The sequence below is a fragment of the Heteronotia binoei genome, chromosome 2 (assembly GCF_032191835.1).
Source record: "Heteronotia binoei isolate CCM8104 ecotype False Entrance Well chromosome 2, APGP_CSIRO_Hbin_v1, whole genome shotgun sequence".
NCBI classification, from domain to species: Eukaryota; Metazoa; Chordata; class Lepidosauria; order Squamata; family Gekkonidae; genus Heteronotia; species Heteronotia binoei.
The window spans coordinates 87,031,913-87,040,025 of NC_083224.1; positions in this window are offsets into that span (position 1 = coordinate 87,031,913).

The following is an 8,113-nucleotide window of genomic DNA, read 5'->3' on the forward strand; positions in this document are numbered from 1 at the left end:
CTTGGGGAAAAGCCGACAGGAGATGAAATGTCTCTGGTTCGGGAGGACTCGTCTCAAAGAGATGAAGGATTAGCTGCTATTTTTCTACCGGGTAACGGACCAGAGTTGTCCACTGTGAAGGTGACAAACAATATGGACTGTCTGCCAGAGTCTCAAGGCGGCAGGAGGAAGGTGGCGGGCCTAGCTTGCCTGGGAAATTATAGATGTTTGTATGCAAATGCTAGAAGTGTTCGAAGTAAAATTGGTGAATTGGAATGTTTAGTGTTGGGAGAAAACATAGACATTGTGGGAATTTCAGAAACTTGGTGGAATGAGGAGAATCAGTGGGACACAGTGATTCCTGGATGTAAGCTATATCGGAAGGATAGGGAGGGAAGGGTTGGAGGTGGGGTGGCTCTGTATGTCAGAGAGGATATACGGTCCAGTAAGACTGAGATCAGAGAATTAGATTCACTTTTAGAAATGCTTTGGGTTGAAATAGAGGGCCCAAAAGGAAATTTAACTATGGGAGTTTGTTATCGCCCACCAAATCAAAAGAGAGAGGACGATTATAATATGATGGAAGGCTTAAAGATAGCTCTCTCTGCTCGGCTTGGCTTCGCGAACGAAGATTTAAGAAGGGTGCAATAGTCCACGTTTGCTGCAGGCTCGCTGGTGGCTGACAAGACCAATGCGGGACAGGCAGGTCCGGCCACAGTGGCTGCAGGGAAAAGTCTGATTTGGGGTTGGTGCTGTAGCAGTGCGATTCTTCCTCAATCTCCTTTTGTCCTCAAGACCAGCTATGCGTGTGTTCTCAAAGGAAGAGACAGCCTGGTGGATGGTGTGCCTCCATGCTTTGCGATCTGAGGCTAGGTCAGACCACTGGTGATGGTTGATGTGACAGGTGCTAAGGGATTTCTTCAAGGAGTCCTTGTACCTCTTCTTTGGTGCCCCTCTATTTCGATGGCCGGTGGAGAGTTCGCCATACAGGGCAATCTTGGGAAGGCGGTGGTTTTCCATCCTAGAAATATGCCCTGCCCAGCGCAGCTGCGTCTTCAACAGCAGTGCCTCGATGCTGGTAACCTCTGCCCGCTTGAGGACTTCAGTGTTGGTCACAAAGTCACTCCAGTGGATGTTGAGGATGGTGCGAAGGCAGCGCTGATGAAAGCGCTCAAGGAGTCGCAGGTGATGACGGTATAAAACCCACGATTCGGAGCCATAGATGAGGGTTGTCATCACAACCGCTTTGTAAACATTGATCTTTGTGCCTTTTTTCAGATGCTTGTTGCTCCACACTCTTTTGTGCAGTCGGCCAAATGCACGGTTTGCCTTTGCCAGCCTGTTGTCAATCTCCTTGTCGATCTTGGCATCTGAGGAGATGATGCACCCCAGGTAGCTGAACTGCTGGACTGTCTTCAGAACTGATTCACCCACAGTGATGCAGGGAGGGTGATAATCTTCCTGGGGTGCAGGCTGGTGGAGAACTTCTGTCTTCTTCAGACTAACTTCTAGGCCGAATAGCTTGGCAGCCTCTGCAAAGCAGGACGTCATATGCTGCAGAGCTGATACCGAGTGGGAGATGAGTGCAGCATCGTCAGCAAACAGTAGCTCTCGGATGAGTTTTTCCATTGTCTTGGAGTGTGCCTTTAGTCGCCTCAGGTTGAACAGGCTGCCATCGGTGCGATAGCGGATGTAGACACCATCGTCCTCATCTAGATCTACTGCGGCTCTTTGAAGCATCATGCTAAAAAAGATCGTAAAGAGAGTTGGCGCGAGAACGCAGCCTTGCTTTACACCTGTGCCTATTGGGAAGGGCTCCGAGAGGTCGTTGCAGTGTCTGACTTGGCCTCGCTGGTCTTCGTGTAGCTGGATGATCATGCTGAGGAACCTTGGGGGACATCCTAAACGTTCCAAGATTTGCCACAGGCCTTTCCTGCTAACGGTATCGAAAGCTTTGGTAAGGTCGACAAAAGTCACATACAGAGCCTTGTTCTGTTCCCTGCATTTCTCTTGGAGCTGCCTGAGAACAAATACCATGTCGGTGGTGCTCCTGTTAGCTCTGAAGCCGCACTGGCTCTCTGGGAGGAGTTCTTCTGCAATGGTGGGCACCAGTCTGTTCAGGAGTATTCTGGCAAGGATTTTGCCTGCGATGGAGAGCAGGGTTATCCCCCGGTAGTTGGAGCAGTCTGACTTTTCCCCTTTGTTCTTGTATAGGGTGATGATGATTGCATCGCGAAAGTCCTGTGGTAATTTGCCTTGTTCCCAGCAGGTGACAAGTACTTTGTGAAGTGAGCTATGTAGTACTGTGCCCCCATGCTTCCAGATCTCTGGTGGAATTCCATCAACTCCTGCTGCCTTGCCACTTTTCAGTTGCTTGATGGCTTTAACAGTCTCTTCTAGGGTGGGGATCTCATCCAACTCTGTTTTCACCGGTTGAAGTGGGGTGAGGTGGATTGCTGAATCTTGAACTACGCGGTTGGCACTGAAGAGAACCTGAAAATACTCCGACCACCGGTTCAGTATGGATGCCTTGTCTGTGAGGAGCACTTGGCCGTCTGCACTATGCAAGGGACTCTGAGCCTGATATGATGGACCATATACTGCCTTCAGGGCTTCGTAGAACCCTCTTAAATCACCAGTGTCTGCACACAGCTGGGTTCTCTCTGCAAGCTTGGTCCACCACTCGTTCTGAATGTCTCGAAGCTTGCGCTGGAGGTTGCTACATGCAGCGCGAAAGGTTGCTTTTTTCCCAGGACAGGAGGGCTGAGCAAGATGTGCTTGGTAGGCAGATCTCTTTTTTGCCAGTAATTCTTGGATCTCTTGATTGTTCTCATCAAACCAGTCCTTGTTCTTCCTTGTGGAGAACCCGAGGACTTCTTCAGAGATCTGCAGGACGGTAGTTTTTAGGTGTTCCCAGAGTGCTTCTGGAGAAGGGTCTGTGGGGCAACTGAGGTCCTCAATTCTTGACTGGAGTTTTGCCTGGAAGGCAGCTTTAACTTCGGCTGACTGGAGGCTGCCAACCTGAAACTTCCTCCGAGGGATACCTCCTCTCCTGGGTGTGGGTTTAAAGTGAAGACGGAGATTGCAGCGTACAAGACGATGATCCGTATGACATTCTGCACTGGGCATTACTCGGGTGTGTAAGACATCTCGAAGGTCTCTCTGGCGCACCAGAATGTAGTCGATAAGGTGCCAATGCTTGGACCGTGGGTGCATCCAGGTTGTCTTCAGACTGTTCTTCTGCTGGAAGATAGTGTTGGTGATGGTGAGCTGGTGCTCCATGCAGAATTCTAGCAGGAGGCGCCCGTTGTCATTGCAGTTGCCAATGCCGTGTTTGCCAAGTACTCCTTTCCAGGCTTCCGAGTCTTTACCTACTCTGGCATTGAAGTCGCCAAGGATGATCACCTTGTCCTCTGTAGGGGTCTTCCGTACGAGGTTGCGTAGATCAGCATAGAACTTGTTCTTTTCTGCAGGATCTGCTTGAAGGGTTGGGGCATACACACTGAAGAGTGTTGCATGCTGCTTGTTTTGAAGTGGGAGGCGCATGGACATGATGCGATCTGAGTGACCTGTTGGAAGGTTTTCGAGTTTGGAGGCAATGGAGTTCCTGACCATGAAGCCAACTCCAGAAAGGCGGCTCTCAGCCTTTGACTTACCCGACCAGTAGAGGGTATAGCCAGCACCGTGTTCTTGAAGACTACCTTCCTCAGGGAAACGGACCTCACTGAGAGCTGCTATGTCGATATTCAACCTGAGAAGTTCGTGGGCAACTAGAGCAGAGCGTCGTTCAGGGCGACCACTGCCTACTGTGTCAAGCATGGTTCTGATGTTCCAACACGCAAGCTTTAGTCTTTGCACACTTTGTGAGGCAGGTGCATGCCTTTTCTTTGTTGTTATTTTTCGACCGCAAGTAAGGATGCCCGTTGACCGCGGCTAGCCAACTGGGGTGGGGGAGACGAGCTTTGTTTAGGCCACCTTTTCTAGGCCCCTCCCCGTGTGGAGCAAGCAGTGCTGTCCCTAGATAAGGCTGCTTGGTCGTTCAGGGTGCTGCCGAAAGATGCTTTCGTCTCCGGGTTAGCATCAGGCGACCAATATCCTGAACCGCCTACATGCAGGATCGGGACTGCGGCTTCCAGTGGCACCTTCCACCTGCCGTTTCGCCCCTTGCCTATCGCTGCAGGACTTGATGCGTTGTGGGTTGTGTGTGTGGATATGCCCTTCAGGCCTGCGCAGAGGAATTTTTTAGGTGAAGCGCAGTGTGCGCGGTACTGGCTCCACCCTTTCACCTGGGGGTCATCTGCCATGGCCCAGTAAGCCGGGACGCCGGCAGCGAGTCCTCCAGGTGGTAGGTGTTACATTAACGAGCTCTATCTGCCCGGGTTTGATGTTAGAGTTTTCCTTCTCGTAGGCTGGCGAGGTTGGTGGGCCCAGCCTGCCCATCCGGTTATACCGCCGGACAATTCGGTCGCACCATGACGTAGCAAACTCTGTGAAAACGGGGGGGACCAGCGAGAAGGTGTTGCTACGGATGCAGTAATGCAGGAGAGGCCATTGCAGTGACCATCTGCCAGGCATAGCCAGACAGTGACCACGCGGCGTTCACTACACCGGGAGAGGAGAGGCTATGTATTGCGCATGCACTTTCCCTGGGGGGGTAGGATTCCCAGAGGGAGCCCACCCCCCACCACCCCCCTAAAGATAGCAGCTAAATGTAAAAACTGTGTCGTAATAAGTGATTTTAACTACCCGCAGATTGATTGGGTCAATATGTGTTCTGGTCGAGAGAAAGTGACTGAATTTCTTGATGCTCTCAATGACAGTGCTATGGAGCAGATGGTCTCAGAAACTACCAGGGGTGGGGCGATCCTGGATTGGTCCTAAGTAATGCCCAAGACTTGGTGAGAGATGTAAAAGTGATTGCGCCACTTGGGAGCAGTGACCATAATGTTATTGATTTCACCGTTTGTATAAATAGGGAGTTGTCCAAAAAGACCGCCACAACCACGTTTAACTTTAAAAGGGGTAAATACACTGAGATGAGGAGGCATATGAGGAGGAAACTGAAAGGAAAGGTACATACGGTCAAAACCCTTGGGGAAGCTTGGATGCTATTTAAAACTATAATCCTAGAAGCTCAGATAAAATACATACCACAAGTTAGGAAAGGCACAAACAGGCATAAGAAAAGGCCTGCGTGGTTAACAAACGAAGTAATGGAAGCTGTAAAAGGTAAGAAGAACTCCTTTAAGCGGTGGAAAACCAGTCCAAGTGAGATTAGTAAAAGGGAACACAGGCTGTGGCAAATCAAATGCAAGACTGTGATCAGGCAGGCAAAAAGGGACTATGAGGAGCATATTGCAAAAAACATAAAGACCAACAATAAAAATTTCTTCAAATATATTAGAAGTAGGAAACCAGCCAGGGAGGCAGTGGGGCCCTTGGATGACCATGGGGTAAAAGGATTACTGAAGGAGGATAGGGAAATGGCTGAGAAGCTAAATGAATTTTTTGCCTCCGTCTTCACTGTGGAAGATGAGAACTTTTTGCCCGCCCCAGAACCACTAATTTTGGAAGGGGTATTGAAAGACCTGAGTCAGATTGAGGTGACAAAAGAGGAGGTCCTACAACTGATAGACAAATTAAAAACTAATAAGTCACCGGGTCTGGATGGCATACATCCGAGAGTTCTGAAAGAACTCCAAGTTGAACTTGTGGATCTTCTAACAAAAATCTGTAATCTTTCATTGAAATCTGCCTCCGTTCCTGAGGGCTGGAAGGTAGCAAATGTCACCCCCATCTTTAAAAAAGGTTCCAGAGGAGACCCAGGAAATTACAGGCCAGTCAATCTGACTTCACTAGCGGGAAAGCTGGTAGAAACCATTATCAAGGACAGAATGAGTAGGCACATTGATGAACACGGGTTATTGAGGAAGACTCAGCATGGGTTCTGCAAGGGAAGATCTTGTCTCACTAACCTGTTACATTTCTTTGAGGGGGTGAACAAACATGTGGACAAAGGAGACCCAATAGATGTTGTTTACCTTGACTTCCAGACAGCTTTTGATAAAGTTCCTCATCAAAGGCTCCTTAGAAAGCTTGAGAGTCATGGAGTAAAAGGACAGGTCCTCTTGTGGATCAAAAACTGGCTGAGTAATAGGAAGCAGAGAGTGAGTATAAATGGGCAGTCTTTGCAGTGGAGGACGGTAAGCAGTGGGGTGCCGCAGGGCTCGGTACTGGGTCCCATGCTCTTTAACTTGTTCATAAATGATTTAGAGTTGGGAGTGAGCAGTGAAGTGGCCAAGTTTGCGGATGACACTAAATTGTTCAGGGTGGTGAGAACCAGAGAGGATTGTGAGGAACTCCAAAGGGATCTGTTGAGGCTGGGTGAGTGGGCGTCAACGTGGCAGATGCGGTTCAATGTGGCCAAGTGCAAAGTAATGCACATTGGGGCCAAGAATCCCAGCTACAAATACAAGTTGATGGGGTGTGAACTAGCAGAGACTGACCAAGAGAGAGATCTTGGGGTCGTGGTAGATAACTCACTGAAAATGTCAAGACAGTGTGCGTTTGCAATAAAAAAGGCCAACGCCATGCTGGGAATTATTAGGAAGGGAATTGAAAACAAATCAGCCAGTATCATAATGCCCCTGTATAAATCGATGGTGCGGTCTCATTTGGAGTACTGTGTGCAGTTCTGGTCGCCGCACCTCAAAAAAGATATTATAACATTGGAGAAAGTCCAGAGAAGGGCAACTAGAATGATTAAAGGGCTGGAGCACTTTCCCCATGAAGAAAGGTTGAAACGCTTGGGACTCTTTAGCTTGGAGAAACGTCGACTGCGGGGTGACATGATAGAGGTTTACAAGATAATGCATGGGATGGAGAAAGTAGAGAAAGAAGTACTTTTCTCCTTTTCTCACAATACAAGAACTCGTGGGCATTCGATGAAATTGCTGAGCAGACAGGTTAAAACGGATAAAAGGAAGTACTTCTTCACCCAAAGGGTGATTAACATGTGGAATTCCCTGCCACAGGAGGTGGTGGCGGCCACAAGTATAGCCACCTTCAATAAGGGTTTAGATAAAAATATGGAGCAGAGGTCCATCAGTGGCTATTAGCCACAGTGTATGTGTGTATATAAAATTTTTTGCCACTGTGTGACACAGAGTGTTGGACTTGATGGGCCGTTGGCCTGATCCAACATGGCTTCTCTTATGTTCTTATGTTATGTTCTTATGAGTGACCCCCAAACACACATCTAAAACACTTCAGTCCTGGTCTATATTGGGTCCCACAGCTTGTCAGTAACTAGTAGCTTAAAAGTTACTGCATCCTAGATCATTACTGTCAAGAGTACTGCCATAGTGATGAGGTCATGTGACTATGATCACAGGACAGGCTGATGCAATGCCTGGCAATGCAGTAGTCACAGTGAGTCAGCATATTTGCTGATTGTTGGGCTGAGCTATAAAAAGTGCTGAGTGCCAAGGAATGTTTTCTCTCTGTATTAATGATTGTCTGGCGAAGCACTTTGGAGCTCTGGATTGTAATTACTGTATATATACTGCACTTATCTGTTAATATTTGTAAATACACTGATAGTTCTAAAAGAACTGGTGTGAAGACTCTTCTTGTTGGCGTGACCATTCTTATCAGCCTATTTGGACGGCTCTCTGCTACCACTCACTATCCGTCAGGGTTATGGGCCCTGCTATGGTGGTGTTCTGGCTGTGGAGGTGCGTATGGAGAGGAGTCGTGCACAACAGAAGTGCATGAGCAAGTCGGAGGAAAGTGCCAAGGACGTCTCATTATCCTTGTCGGTGAGTGACGAGGGGGAGGACAGAGTCCAGCTATCAGAGGAGAGTGGAGATATGGCTCAACTGCAGGCTGTGCCGGTGGAGAAGCTAACCTCGAGCAATTATGCTGTGTGGTCTCTCCGGATGGAATATTTCCTACGGAGGGAAGGACTGTGGGTGTTTGTTTCTAACCCTCCTGTGAATCCTACAGCTAATGAGGCAGCTCAAGAGCAGAAGGCTCTGGCCCACATTATTCTTTGTGTGGGAGATTACCAACTTGTCTATGTGAGAGGCAAAGCCACCGCAAGTGAGGCTTGGAATGCTCTGCATGGTATGTA